Consider the following 16641-nt stretch of genomic DNA (forward strand, 5'->3'; position numbering starts at 1 on the left):
GCAGGAATTGTTTGCTGCTCGTCATGCCGTTGAGACCCTGGCCGCTCAGGTTTCCGATCTCTCTGGACAGTTTCAGAGTCTTCATCTCGTGCCACCAGCTACTTCCTGGTCTTCCGAGTCTCCGGAACCTAGGGTTAATAACCCACCATGTTACTCTGGGCAGCCCACTGAGTGTCGCTCCTTTCTCACCCAGTGTGATATTGTGTTCTCTCTCCAGCCCAACACGTACTCAAGAGAGAGAGCTCGGATCGCTTACGTCATATCACTCCTTACTGGTCGGGCTCGGGAGTGGGGCACAGCTATCTGGGAGGCAAGGGCTGAGTGTTCTAACGATTATCAGAACTTTAAAGAGGAGATGATACGGGTTTTTGATCGTTCAGTTTTTGGGAAGGAGGCTTCCAGGGCCCTGGCTTCCCTATGTCAAGGTGATCGATCCATAACGGATTACTCTATAGAGTTTCGCACTCTTGCTGCCTCCAGTGACTGGAACGAGCCGGCGTTGCTCGCTCGTTTTCTGGAGGGACTTCACGCTGAGGTTAAGGATGAGATTCTCTCCCGGGAGGTTCCTTCCAGCGTGGACTCTTTGATTGCACTCGCCATCCGCATAGAACGACGGGTAGATCTTCGTCACCGAGCTCGTGGAAGAGAGCTCGCGTTAACGGTGTTTCCCCTTTCCGCATCTCAACCATCTCCTCCCACCGGCTCAGAGACTGAGCCCATGCAGCTGGGAGGTATTCGCATCTCGACTAAGGAGAGGGAACGGAGAATCACCAACCGCCTTTGCCTCTATTGCGGTTCTGCGGGACATTTTGTCATGTCATGTCCAGTAAAAGCCAGAGCTCATCAGTAAGCGGAGGGCTACTGGTGAGCGCTACTACTCCTGTCTCTCCATCAAGATCCTGTACTACTTTGTCGGTCCATCTACGCTGGACCGGTTCAGCTGCTTCCTGCAGTGCCTTGATAGACTCTGGGGCTGAGGGTTGTTTTATGGACGAAGCATGGGCTCGGAAACATGACATTCCTCTCAGACAGTTAGGGAAGCCCACGCCCATGTTCGCCTTAGATGGTAGTCTTCTCCCCAGTATCAGATGTGAGACACTACCTTTAACCCTCACAGTATCTGGTAACCACAGTGAGACCATTTCCTTTTTGATTTTTCGTTCACCTTTTACACCTGTTGTTTTGGGTCATCCCTGGCTAGTATGTCATAATCCTTCTATTGATTGGTCTAGTAATTCTATCCTATCCTGGAACGTTTCTTGTCATGTGAAGTGTTTAATGTCTGCTATCCCTCCTGTGTCTTCTGTCCCCTCTACTCAGGAGGAACCTGGTGATTTGACAGGAGTGCCGGAGGAATATCATGATCTGCGCACGGTCTTCAGTCGGTCCAGAGCCAGCTCCCTTCCTCCTCACCGGTCGTATGATTGTTGTATTGATCTCCTTCCGGGGACCACTCCCCCTCGGGGTAGACTATACTCTCTGTCGGCTCCCGAACGTAAGGCTCTCGAGGATTATCTGTCTGTTTCTCTCAACGCCGGTACCGTGGTGCCTTCTTCCTCTCCCGCCGGAGCGGGATTTTTCTTTGTTAAGAAGAAGGACGGTACTCTGCGCCCCTGCGTGGATTATCGAGGGCTGAATGACATAACGGTTAAGAATCGTTATCCGCTTCCCCTTATGTCGTCGGCCTTCGAGATTTTGCAGGGAGCCAGGTTCTTTACTAAGTTGGACCTTCGTAACGCTTACCATCTCGTACGCATCAGAGAGGGGGACGAGTGGAAAACGGCGTTTAATACTCCGTTAGGGCATTTTGAATACCGGGTTCTGCCGTTCGGTCTCGCTAATGCTCCAGCTGTCTTTCAGGCATTAGTTAATGATGTACTGAGAGACATGCTGAACATTTTTGTTTTCGTTTACCTTGACGATATCCTGATTTTTTCACCGTCACTCGAGATTCATGTTCAGCACGTTCGACGTGTACTCCAGCGCCTTTTAGAGAATTGTCTCTACGTGAAGGCTGAGAAGTGCGCCTTTCATGTCTCCTCTGTCACATTTCTCGGTTCTGTTATTTCCGCTGAAGGCATTCAGATGGATCCCGCTAAGGTCCAGGCTGTCAGCGATTGGCCCGTTCCTAAGTCACGTGTCGAGTTGCAGCGCTTTCTCGGTTTCGCTAATTTCTATCGGCGTTTCATTCGTAATTTCGGTCAAGTGGCTGCCCCTCTCACAGCTCTGACTTCTGTCAAGACTTGCTTTAAGTGGTCCGGTTCCGCCCAGGGAGCTTTTGATCTCCTCAAGAAGCGTTTTACATCCGCCCCTATCCTTGTTACTCCTGACGTCACTAAACAATTCATTGTCGAGGTTGACGCTTCAGAGGTGGGCGTGGGAGCCATTCTGTCTCAGCGCTTCCAGTCTGACGATAAGGTCCATCCTTGCGCTTACTTTTCTCATCGCCTGTCGCCATCGGAACGCAACTATGATGTGGGTAACCGCGAACTGCTCGCCATCCGCTTAGCCATAGGCGAATGGCGACAGTGGTTGGAGGGGGCGACCGTTCCTTTTGTCGTTTGGACTGACCATAAGAACCTTGAGTACATCCGTTCTGCCAAACGACTTAATGCACGTCAGGCTCGTTGGGCGTTGTTTTTCGCTCGTTTCGAGTTCGTGATTTCCTATCGTCCGGGAAATAAGAACACCAAGCCTGATGCCTTATCCCGTCTCTTTAGTTCTTCTGTGGCTTCTACCGACCCCGAGGGGATTCTCCCTGAAGGGCGTGTTGTCGGGTTGACTGTCTGGGGAATTGAGAGACAGGTAAAGCAAGCACTCACTCACACTGCGTCGCCGCGCGCTTGTCCTAGTAACCTTCTGTTCGTTCCTGTCTCTACTCGTCTGGCTGTTCTTCAGTGGGCTCACTCTGCCAAGTTAGCTGGCCATCCCGGCGTTCGGGGTACGCTTGCTTCTATTCGCCAGCGGTTTTGGTGGCCTACTCAGGAGCGGGACACGCGCCGTTTCGTGGCTGCTTGTTCGGACTGCGCGCAGACTAAGTCAGGTAACTCTCCTCCTGCCGGTCGTCTCAGACCGCTTCCCATTCCTTCTCGACCATGGTCTCACATCGCCTTAGACTTTATTACCGGTCTGCCTTCGTCTGCGGGGAAGACTGTGATTCTTACGGTTATCGATAGGTTCTCTAAGGCGGCACATTTCATTCCCCTCGCTAAGCTTCCTTCCGCTAAGGAGACGGCACAAATCATCATTGAGAATGTGTTCAGAATTCATGGCCTCCCGTTAGACGCCGTTTCAGACAGAGGTCCGCAATTCACGTCACAGTTTTGGAGGGAGTTCTGTCGTTTGATTGGTGCTTCTGTCAGTCTCTCTTCCGGGTTTCATCCCCAGTCTAACGGTCAAGCAGAAAGGGCCAATCAGTCGATTGGTCGCATATTACGCAGCCTTTCGTTTCGAAACCCTGCGTCTTGGGCAGAACAGCTCCCCTGGGCTGAGTACGCTCACAACTCGCTTCCTTCGTCTGCTACCGGGCTATCTCCGTTTCAGAGTAGTCTTGGGTACCAGCCTCCTCTGTTCTCGTCCCAGCTCGCCGAGTCCAGCGTTCCCTCCGCTCAGGCTTTTGTCCAACGTTGTGAGCGCACCTGGAGGAGGGTCAGGTCTGCACTTTGCCGTTACAGGGCGCAGACTGTGAGAGCCGCCAATAGACGTAGGATTAGGAGTCCTAGGTATTGTCGCGGTCAGAGAGTGTGGCTTTCCACTCGTAACCTTCCCCTTACGACAGCTTCTCGCAAGTTGACTCCGCGGTTCATTGGTCCGTTCCGTGTCTCTCAGGTCGTCAATCCTGTCGCTGTGCGACTGCTTCTTCCGCGACATCTTCGTCGCGTCCACCCTGTCTTCCATGTCTCTTGTGTCAAGCCTTTTCTTCGCGCCCCCGTTCGTCTTCCCCCCCCCCCCCCCCCGTCCTTGTCGAGGGCGCTCCTATTTACAAGGTACGAAAGATCATGGACATGCGTTCTCGGGGACGTGGTCACCAGTACTTAGTGGATTGGGAGGGTTACGGTCCTGAGGAGAGGAGTTGGGTTCCATCTCGGGACGTGCTGGACCGTTCGTTGATTGATGATTTCCTTCGTTGCCGCCAGGGTTCCTCCTCGAGTGCGCCAGGAGGCGCTCGGTGAGTGGGGGGGTACTGTCATGTTTTGTCTTTCATCATGTCTTGTCCCTGTGCTTCCCTCTGCTGGTCTTATTAGGTTCTTTCCCTCTTTCTCTCTCTCTATCGTTCCGTTCCTGCTCCCAGCTGTTTCTCATTCTCCTAACGACCTCATTTACTCTTTCACACCTGTCCCCTATTTTGCCCTCTGATTAGAGTCCCTATTTCTCCCTCTGTTTTCCGCTTCTGTCCTTGTCGGATTCTTGTTTGATGTTTGCTGTTCCTGTGTCCTTGTTCCGCCCTGTCGTGTTCTTTGCCTTCTTCAGATGCTGCGTGTGAGCAGGTGTCTATGTCAGCTACGGCCAGTGCCTTCCTGAAGCGACCTGCAGTCTGTGGTCGCGTCTCCAGTCGTTCCTCTCTATTGACGAGAGGATTTCAGTTCCTGTTTTGGATTGACCATTGATAATATCCAGGAGAATCATTATTTGTTTATTACTGGAATAAAGACTCTGTTACTATTACGTCGCTTTTGGGTCCTCATTCACCAGCATAACAGACTTAGTCGATTTTGAAAAAAGCTTCTGCTAAATGGTATATCTTATTTTGTTACTATATATTAAATAGCGTGGTATTTGTATTGTTCTCCAGATAAAACAAGATGCATGTCTCTGTGGTCCTTCTCTGCCTGGGCCTGGTGGTGTCTGTGTCTGTGTGTCACCCTCAACGCGGTCGGCCCCTCAACGGGGACATCCAGATGAGGAACAACATCAAGTTGCTGGCCATGATCACTGTGATCCACATAAAGAATTATCTGACCGAGGTACCACACACACCTCTTACTCAGCTACTCTGTATGCGTGATACGACGTAAAAGTATTCTGTAGTCAACGGACATGAGTAGGATAAATTTGTTCAATGGAAATGTGGTTGGGTGTACTACAGACCTTCGCTTAATAGCAATATGTGGGCACATGTGTATGTGCATGTATGAGTCAAACATGAATGTGGTTAAAGAAAACATGAGGGTATATTTTACTGACTGACTCGCTCAGGATAGTATCATGCAAAGTCTACTGATTAAAATTATTAAGATAATCCCTGTGAATTAAAGATTCCTTAGAAAGAAATACATTACATAACCAATGTCCATAAAACGATTTTATATTTAATAAATGCAAAGAAAAGAAAAACAAATATACAAATCCCTCTACTCTCCCTCCATTCCCTCAGTTCGACGTTCCCCCGGAGATGGAGTTCAACCCCATGAACCCCCCCATCGAGGGCCTGGCCTCCATCTGGGTCCACCTGGGGGGCCTGGAGGAGAGTCTGCAAGACAACAGGTGTGGTCAGGTGTATGAGGACTTGTCCAGCATGCGGGGGTGGGTGCACTCCTTGTCCCAGGCCCTGGGCTGCCCTGATCTGGCCAAGCCTGGCGAAGAGGCCCTGAAGACGGTCTATCAGAGCCTGGTGGAGGGGCAGAGGTACATGGAGAAGATCAGTCTCAACCTGGACAAGCTCAATATCTGCTGAGACCCCACACATGTGCACAGGAGCAGTCAGGCAGCCGGATAACCAGGCACACACAGATGCATAGTTTCTACACACCACACACAGTGTTATTCTAAATTATTTTTTTACATTATTTTTTTCTTTAAATGTATTTTTTCTTATCATTATTATGAATATATTGTTATTCTGTTCATAACTATTAATGATTATTTGTTATAATAATATTTAATGCTTTAAAAGTCATATTTAAAGTTTATTGTTGTAGCACTGATAGCTCTTCATGCTCTTTTTGACAGAGGTGCAATACATTTATCTAATGAGTTGTTTGAATATATTGAAAGAATTGAAGCTTTTGTGGCACTGAAGAATGAACTGTTGTAAAAAGGTTTTATATTTGAAACGGAGGGCTCAGGCCAGGGCTCTCCAACCCTGTGAAAACCGACAGGAAGGGTAGCTTTCCAGGAACAGGGTTGGAGAGCCCTGGCCTAGGCCAATGTATTTTGCCAATGTATTTTAGGGATGCTATTTTTTTAATGAAATAATTCAGCTTCTGTAGCATTGTTACCTAGAGCTTTCAAGGATGTGTTTTGTAATTTTGCAATAAATGATTTAGAAACGAGAGCAAAAGTATCCTATCCCTTAAAAACACACCAAAAAATCTTGAAAATGTAGGCGTATTAATTGTTAATTCTATAGCCTCAATTATCGGCGGCAATGATAGCCACTTTTATTTAAAAGGTCAATTAAAAAGTGGAACTAAAACTCAGCACTATCTTCTATAAATGTTGTGTTGGTGTTTCCTTATAAAAGCAAGCCACTACAAGAGTAGCCCAGACTACAAATGAAAAGATAACATAATGGATCCATTTTGTAGGTAAAGTGAACTGTTCCCAAATTGGTCACTTTTCCCATTGTCATGTTTAAATAGGCCTAGATATCAAAGTGAAAACCGTACTTGAAAGTAAATGAATAACAGTGGGTGGACCCGAGACAAACTGTTAGGCAACCTTTCCTATTTCCAGGCTAATCATTTTTCAACAGAAATTAATCATATGCTACAGGCCTATTTTAAGCTGAGGTTTGAGCCGTTTCAACAGAGCTGCAACCACCACATTTTATATAGCCTGGGAACTTCAAAAAGCAACCTGGTCTCAGAGTATTTCGTATTATTCTGTACGTAAATGCGAACCACTCCAATGAGTATCATATGTTACGTATGTATTAATTTGTGGATGTCCATCATTCATTTCATATGTTATGTTACGAATGGCAATTCCGATGATATGTTACGAATTTGCAAAACATTCAATATGTACCGAATTTGTCAAATGTACGTTACGAATTTTCAAAATGTATGATATGTTATGAATTCTAATTTCTTGTGGCTAACGTTAGCTAGGTAGATAAGTTACTAATGCTAACGTTAGCTAGCTTGGTAACGTTGGCTAGGCTAGGGCTTAGGGTTAGGGGTTACGGTTAACTTTAGGAGTTAAGGGTTAAAGTTAGGGTTAGGGGAAGGGTTAGCTAACATGCTAAGTAGTTACAAAGTAGCTAAAACGTAGTAAGTAGATTACAAGTTGCTAATTAGCTAAAATGCTAAAGTTGTCCGCAGTAAGATTCAAACACGCAACCTTTGGGTTGCTAGCCGTTCGCGTTATACATAACATATTTTGAGTGTGCCAGATTTACTTTTTTAAAGCGCAACATGAAACAATGTGAAAGATTTTACTGAGTTACTGTTCATATAAGGAAATCAGTCAATTGAAATACATTCATTAGGCCCTAATCTATGGATTTCACATGACTGGGAATATAGACATGCATTTGTTGATCACAGATACCTTAAAAAATAAGGGAAGTGGATCATCAAACCAATCAATATCTGGTGTGACCACCATTTTCCTCATGCAGCACGACACATCTCCTTCGCATATAGTTAATTAGGCTGTTGATTGTGTCCTGTGGAATGTTGTCCCACTCCACTTCAATGGCTTTGTGAAGTTACTGGATATTGGCGGGGGAACTGGAACTCGCTGTCGTAAAAGTAAATCCAGAGCATCCCAAACATGCTCAATGGATGACGTGTCTAGTGAGTATGCAGGCCATGGAAAAACTGGTCCATTTTCAGCTTCAGGAATTGTGTACAGACCCTCGGGGCATGGGGCCGTGCATTATCATGCTGAAACATGATGGGATGGCGGCAGATTAATTGCAAAACAATGGGCCTCAGGGTCTGGTCATGGTATCTACGTGCATTTCCATTTATAAAATGACATTTTCATCAGCTGTCTGGGTGGCTGGTCTCAGACGATCCCACAGGTGAAGAAGCCGGATGTGGAGCTCCTGGTATGGTGTGGTTACACGTGGTTACACGAGGCCAGTTGGACGTACTGCCAAATTCTCTAAAACGACGTTGGAGGTGGCTTATCGTAGAGAAATTAATTATTAAATGATCTGGAAACAACTCTGGTGGACATTCCTGCGGTCAGGTCTCTAGTGGCGTATTCAAACAACTTGTAACTCAGCAATCTCTGATTGCGACTTCAGTGCGACTTCAGTGCGTTGAAGACAACTAGGACCTCAGAAAAAAATTTGCTCTGACTGGGAAAAATTGTTTTGAACGGTCATCCAACTCAGAATTCCAATTCAGAAACTCTGGCATCTTTCTCTGACTTTCTGACCTGAAAATCACTGATGGCAAGATTTGACCTTGTTTTTTCCCCCTCAGTTCCCAGTTCACCACAAGTTTAATGGTTTAACAGACACTATCACTGTAAACATGCAATCCTTAGCCTATCAATTTCTGTGGAGATGTCTTATGGTTAAAAGCAGGGCTTGAATTGAGAGAGTATGAGAGGATATAGGCCTAACCCTTGTTATAGAGATGGGCTAAAAGCGATCTAGGCTATAACAATGATTAACTCCATGATTATTTCTACATAGTCTACTAGCCTATCGAAGGTCTAGTTCAGCCTCAACATGGTCTCTTGGTAGGTCTAAAGGCTTATGAAAACATTCACTTTTAAATGAAAAGCAAGTGTCATTATCACACAGAAAATATGGTTGTTTCTGTTAAATGATCCGCAATTTAGAATGCCTATGCCTATAGCAAAAGACCGAAAAGATAGAATCGGTATGGAAGCTGTATGGGTCTATTCAGACCTAACAGCTTAACAGATCAACTTTTATATTTTTTATTCAGGAGAATCGCATTGAATCAGGCTATTCATTTCAGTGCAGTTGCGTTCTTACGCATAACCTTACAGTGCATTCGGAAAGTATTCAGACCCCTTCCCTTTTTCCACAATTTGTTACGTTTCAGCCTTATTCTGGTGGGGGGTTTTTCCTCATCAATCAACACACAATACCCCATAATGACAAAGCAAAACAGGTTTTTAGAAATGTTTGAAATGTATTAAAAATTAAAAAACAAAAATACCTTATTTACAAATCAAATTAAATCAAATTTTATTCATCACAAACATGTTTAGCAGATATTATTGCAGGTGTAGTGAAATGCTTGTGTTTCTAGCTCCAACAGTGCAGTAATATATAACAAGTAATATATAACAATACACACAATCTAAAGTAAAGGAATGCAATTAAGAATATAGAAATATTTGGATGAGCAATGTCAGAGAAGCATAGACTAAGATACATTAGAATAGGACAGAATACAGTATATACATGAAATGAGTGAGATGAGTAATACAAAATGTGTAAACATTATTAAAGTGACTAGTGTTCCATTATTAAATTGGCCAGTGATTCCAAGTCTACGTATATACGCAGCAGTCTCTAATGTGCTAGTGGTGGCTATTTACCAGTCTGATGGCCTTGAGATAGAAGCTGTTTTTCAGTCTCTCGGTCCCAGCTTTGATGCACCTGTACTGACCTCACCTTCTGGATGATAGCAGGGTGAACAGGCAGTGGCTCGGGTGGTTGTTGTCTTTGAGGATCTTTTTGGCCTTACTGTGACATCAGGTGCTGTAGGTGTCCTGGAGGGCAGGTAGCTTGCCCCCGGTGCTGTGTTGGACAGACCGCACCACCCTCTGGAGAGCCCTGCCATACCAGGTGGTGATACAGCCCAACAGGATGCTCTCAATTGTGCATCTGTAAAAGTTTGTGAGGGGTTTAGATGCCAAGCCAAATTTCTCCAGCCTCCTGAGGTTGAAGAGGCGCTGTTGCGCCTTCTTCACCACACTGTCTGTGTGGGTGGACCATTTCAGTTTGTCAGTGATGTGTACACCGAGGAACTTGAAGCTTTCCAACTTCTCCACTGCGGTCCCATTGATTTGGATAGGGGGGTGCTCCCTCTGCTGTTACCTGAAGTCCATGATCAGCTCCTTAGTTTTAGGTGAGAGGTTATTTGACTGGCACCACACTCCCAGGGCCCTCACCTCCTCCCTGTAGGCTGTCTCGTCATTGTTGGTAATCAGGCCTACTACTGTTGTCTCATCTGCAAATTTAAAGATTGAGTTGGAGGCGTGCGTGGCCACGCAGTCATGGTTGAACAGGGAGTACAGGAGGGGGCTGAGCACGCATCTTTGTGGGGCCCCAGTGTGGAGGATCAGCGAAGTGGAGATGTTGTTTCCTACCTTCACCACCTGGGGGCAGCCCGTCAGGAAGTCCAGGACCCAGTTGCAAACGGCTGGCTTCAGACCCAGGGTGTGTTTCCTGTACCTCATGAGATCACGAAATGAAACACACTCGTCACAACTGTCCCTTAAGTGTCCACGGACCATTCCCGCATTCTCAAATGTAGCAATATTGTTTAATACTCCCATTTTGGGGATTTAGGAGTTCGGCCAAGTGAAGTCCTTTGTCCTCTTTCTGTGCTCTCTCCCTCTCTTTCTCCATGACCAGGGGGAGAGAGTCTCCATCAGGAATTTATGACCTGAGATAACAGAACCTGGTTGTAGGAGAGAGAGTGAGAGAGGGGGGGAGAGGGGGGGGGGGGTCATGGTCACGATCTACACCCAGAAAGGGCCACGTCATGACACTAGGCACACCTCAATATAAGTCATTGTGGACAGGAACACATCCATTAAGAGGAATAATGCATAAAAATTATAATGCAAAGCCAGTCACAAAAGAGGCAAAGCAACTATTAGCAGAGTGTGTAAGGCAGTGTTGAATGTGTCACTGTCTGTCACCATGATTATTCAAAACTCTCTCGACCTGTGCACCTACGTTGTAAACTTTTATTCTTAGGCTAGGTTGTAGTAACCTCATGATGGGTAAAGGGGAAATTTGAGCATCACGTAATAGCCTCAACCTATCGATGTTACGTTGAGCTGGGTGAATGGAATATGAATGACAGTCATCCATTATGCTGTAGTAGAAATAAGGCTATCAATCATCCTCCCTCATCTTAAAAGGTACAGACCGCCACTGGTTACACACACACACACACACACACACACACACACACACACACACACACACACACACACACACACACACACACACACACACACACACACACACACACACACACACACACACACACACACACATTATTCGTATGTGACCTTTGGATTAGATTCTAGATTGGATTAGATGTATCTGATACTGTAGAAACACCATGTAAAGTGGTGCCATTATATTTCCTAATACTAATGTCATTTCTTAACCTTGGTCTCTTTGCTTCATTTTGGCAGCGGTTATATCCTATTATAGATGCATTCTTAACCTGTTGAGGACAGAGGGCGCTGTTTTCACTTTGGGGGAAAATCGTGCCCAATTTAAATGGCCTCGTACTCAATTCTTGCTCGTACAATATGCATATTATTATTACTATTGGATAGAAAACACTCTCTAGTTTCTAAAACCGTTTGAATTATATCTGTGAGTAAAACAGAACTCATTTTGCAGCAAACTTCCTGACAGGAAGTGGAAAATTTGAAATCGATGCTCTGTTCTAGGGCCTGCCTATAAATGTCCTTGATATTTATTAGTGTACATGCACTTCATACGTCTTCCACTAGATGTCGACAGGCAGTGAGAGAAGAAATGGAGTGTATAACTTGATCTGGGGTCGAATAAAAGCTCTCGGCATGACGTGTCACCAGTTTCCTGTTTTCTGGAGAGCGCGAGAAGGGACCTGGTATTGCCTTCTGAAAAGCTGTCGTTATAGACGACTAATATCTCCTGCTTTGATTTTATTTGATAAATGTGACAATATCATCGTAAAGTATGTTTTTTCAATATAGTTTTATTAGATTATTGAAATTTATTCGGGACGTTAGGCGTGTTGCGTTGTGCGCCTTTGTTCAGGAAGGAGAGCTTCGCGCTACTTTGCTAGCTTTCCGTGCTAATTGACTGGAGAAGAGGACATTCTAAAACCAAACAACGATTGTTCTGGACAAAGGACCCCTTGTACAACATTCTGATGGAAGATCATCAAAAGTAGGACCCATTTTATGATGCTATTTCATATATCTGTCGAACATGTGAAATAGTAGTTTGCGCCCAGATTTTGGGCACGCTCTCGCTATAACTAAGCTGGATGTCGTAATGAAGTTATTTTTAGAATTCTAACACGGCGATTGCATTAAGAACTAGTGTATCTATCATTTCCTATACAACATGTATTTTCTAGTAACGTTTATGAATAGTTATTTGGTCAGAATAGTTGAGTGTCATAAAAATATCCGCACATTCTGGGGAAAAGATGCTACGTTAGCACAATGTATAACCACTGATTTCAGCTCTAAATATGCACATTTTCGAACAAAACATAAGTGTATGTATAACCTGATGTTATAGGACTGTCATCTGATGAAGGTTTATGAAGGTTAGTGAAAATTAATATCTTTTGCTGGTTTATTCGCTATCGCTAACGTGCCTATTGCTATCGCTAACGTGCCTTGATGAATGAATGCGGTAGTGTGGTAGGCTATTGTAGTAAGCTAATATAATGCTATATTGTGTTTTCGCTGTAAAACACTTAAAAAATCGGAAATATTGTCTGGATTCACAAGATGTTTGTCTTTAATTTGCTGTACACCATCGATTTTTCAGAAATGTTTTATGATGAGTATTTAGGTATTTGACGTTGGTGTCTGTAATTACTCTGGCTGCTTCGGTGCTATTTCTGACGGTAGCTGTGATGGTAGCTGCAATGTAAAACTGATTTATACCTCAAATATGCACATTTTTCGAACAAAACATAGATTTATTGTATAACATGTTATAAGACTGTCATCTGAGGAAGTTGTTTCTTGGTTAGTTTGGTTGGTTCTTGGTTAGTTAGGTTGGCTTTGTGCATGCTACCTGTGCTGTGAAAAATGTCTGTGCTTTTTTGTATTTGGTGGTGAGCTAATATAAATATATGTGGTGTTTTCGCTGTAAAACATTTTAAAAATCGGACATGTTGACTGGATTCACAAGATGTGTATCTTTCATGTGCTGTATTGGACTTGTTAATGTGTGAAAGTTAAATATTTCTCAAAAATATTTTTTGAATCGTGAGGTGGTGGTCCTCTGAAGAGGTCTCATACCCTCCATCGTAGCCTTTTCAGTGGAATGTGGGAAGAGTTCCGCTAGCGGAACCCCGGTGCCAGACAGGTTAAAATAGTCGCTCACTGTCTGATTAACTTCAGCCCCCTCCTGTACTCCCTGTTCACCCATGACTGCGTGGCCACGCACGTCTCCAACTCAATCATCAAGTTTGCAGACGACACAGTGGTAGGCCTGATTACTAACAATGACGAGACAGCTTACAGGGAGTTGAGGACCCTGGCAGACTGGTGCCAGGAAAATAACCTCTCAACAAAATGAATGAGCTGATCGTGGACTTCAGGAGACAGTAGAGAGAGTGTTCATGCATCTAAAAGTCTAACTATCTACCCCATTGGCTTCTTTTTTAATCTTTATTCACCTTCTCTCCTGTCTGCACACTGCTTTCAGCCCCTCCCTCGCTCTCGTGCACGCCTGTGAAAGAGAGAGAATGTGTGTGTGTGTGCGTGCGTGCATGAGTGTGCGATTCTTTGTTAGGGAGGTTAGGCATAGGTCACTCCTCAACTGTAAACCCATGCCAACTGGGGTGTCTGCAGCCAAGAGCTCGACGCATGACCACATGGGGATGGTAGTTCAGAGTGTACCCTTGGCCAAGATACTTATCCATAAGTTAACCCTTTACTTCCTCATCCAGCTGTGGTGGCTGGTAATGCACTTAGTATTTTGTGTATTAAACTAACACGTGCTGTATAGACCAGGGCTGTTTAAATCTTATCCTATGGAGGTCCAGACTACTGCTGGTTCTGTTCTACCTGAATTAATTGCACCCACCTGGCATCGAGATCCAGATTTGAGGGGTATAGAGCAGAGTTTCCCCAACCCTCTCCTCGGAATCCCCCAGACGTTTCAGTTTTTTTGTTAACCCTAAACTGGCACATCCGATTCAATTAGTCAACTAATCAAACTTTTAACTGAATCAAGTGTGCCAGTTTAGGGTTAAAACAAAAATGTGAAACATCTGGGGCTTCGAGGAAAGAGTTGGGAAACCCTGGTAGAGACAGTCAAATTAAAGACAAACTGAGATGAACAGCAGAGGCAAAACTTCCATTTCATTGCTTAGGCCCATCGCTCCTTCCATTTCATTGGTTAGGCCCATCGCTCCTTCGGGAGCTTAGACCATTGACGACTGCTCTCCATTGCACTCTGTTCTGGGCAGTATTCTCCAGTTGGTTCCACCTCATGTTGGTTTTCCTTGTATCTTCCTTCATCTCTCACCTCCAGGTGTTTCTTGGGAACACTTTTCCTTTGTGGGTTCCAGGATACAGCTTGCCTGGTGGTGATGTTGGAGGGGGGCGTTTGGATGGTGTGGCTGATCCACCCCCATCCTCCAGATCTTCTCTTCCACCAGAACATAGCTGGAGCGCTCCATCTTCCCATAAGCCTCCTATAAAACATTGGTGTCCACAGTTCTATCAAATAAATACAACAGATTCTAGAAACGCATGATAAGAAAACATCCCTGCATGAAGATGTCCAGAAGTGTCACACCCTCCATCGTAGGGGCTGGTGGTGGTCCTCTGAAGAGGTCTCATACCCTCCATCGTAGGAACTGGTGGTAGTCCTCTGAAGAGGTCTCATACCCTCCATCGTAGGGGCTGGTGGTGGTCCTCTGAAGAGTTCTCATACCCTCCATCGTACGGGCTCGTGGTGGTCCTCCGAAGAGGTCTCATACCCTCCATCGTAGGGCTGGTGGTGGTCCTCCGAAGAGGTCTCATACCCTCCATCGTAGGACTGGTGGTGGTCCTCCGAAGAGGTCTCATACCCTCCATCGTAGGGCTGGTGGTGGTCCTCTGAAGAGGTCTCATACCCTCCATCGTAGGGGCTGGTGGTAGTCCTCTGAAGAGGTCTCATACCCTCCATCGTGGGGGCTGGTGGTGGTCCTCCGAAGAGTTCTCATACCCTCCATCGTAGGGCTGGTGGTAGTCCTCTGAAGAGGTCTCATACCCTCCATCGTAGGGCTGGTGGTGGTCCTCCGAAGAGGTCTCATACCCTCCATCGTAGGGCTGGTGGTAGTCCTCTGAAGAGGTCTCATACCCTCCATCGTAGGGGCTGGTGGTGGTCCTCTGAAGAGGTCTCATACCCTCCATCGTAGGGGCTGGTGGTAGTCCTCTGAAGAGGTCTCATACCCTTCATCGTAGGGCTGGTGGTGGTCCTCTGAAGAGGTCTCATACCCTCCATCGTAGGGCTGGTGGTAGTCCTCTGAAGAGGTCTCATACCCTCCATCGTAGGGCTGGTGGTGGTCCTCTGAAGAGGTCTCATACCCTCCATCGTAGGGGCTGGTGGTGGTCCTCTGAAGAGGTCTCATACCCTCCATCGTAGGGCTGGTGGTAGTCCTCTGAAGAGGTCTCATACCCTCCATCGTAGGGGCTGGTGGTGGTCCTCTGAAGAGGTCTCATACCCTCCATCGTAGGGGCTGGTGGTGGTCCTCTGAAGAGGTCTCATACCCTCCATCGTAGGGCTGGTGGTGGTCCTCTGAAGAGGTCTCATACCCTCCATCGTAGGGGCTGGTGGTGGTCCTCTGAAGAGGTCTCATACCCTCCATCGTAGGGCTGGTGGTAGTCCTCTGAAGAGGTCTCATACCCTCCATCGTAGGGGCTGGTGGTGGTCCTCTGAAGAGGTCTCATACCCTCCATCGTAGGGGCTGGTGGTGGTCCTCTGAAGAGGTCTCATACCCTCCATCGTAGGGCTGGTGGTAGTCCTCTGAAGAGGTCTCATACCCTCCATCGTAGGGGCTGGTGGTGGTCCTCTGAAGAGGTCTCATACCCTCCATCGTAGGGCTGGTGGTAGTCCTCTGAAGAGGTCTCATACCCTCCATCGTAGGGGCTGGTGGTGGTCCTCTGAAGAGGTCTCATACCCTCCATCGTAGGGGCTGGTGGTGGTCCTCTGAAGAGGTCTCATACCCTCCATCGTAGGGCTGGTGGTAGTCCTCTGAAGAGGGCTCACCTTGGCTGGGGTGAGATCAGCATAGTTATTGTAGAATAGCTCACTGTTCTCCATAAACCATAGGACTATAACGGTGTTCATGCATCCAACAGTATTTTAATCTTGATACTATTTGACCCATTGTTTTTTTTTATCCACCTCTCCTTTCTTCCTACTTACTGTATGTAATGTGGGGGAAATACACAAAATACTATATCTGTAGCCTCAAGTCTAGTGGAGCCGACGGCACTAAGCCTAAAACACTATGTATAAAATTGCCACAGTTCCATATTTACTTTTGCTAAACCGTCACCGTCCTCCAACGGTACGTCGACCATAACATAGTAAAGGGGGACCACTGACTGAACAAACAGAGCTGACTTAAATACTGTGGGTCACACCCTTAATCAACAATGAGCCACACCTGGGACGGACAGCCCAACAAGGCTACGTTCACAATATCAACAGTTCTACCCCGTTACACGTGCACGTGCCTATATTTATGTATGGTTCAAAGTCTCTTTGTGCCGGTGCCAGAGGTT

This window comes from Salvelinus namaycush, chromosome 38 (assembly GCF_016432855.1).
Source record: "Salvelinus namaycush isolate Seneca chromosome 38, SaNama_1.0, whole genome shotgun sequence".
NCBI lineage: Eukaryota > Metazoa > Chordata > Actinopteri > Salmoniformes > Salmonidae > Salvelinus > Salvelinus namaycush.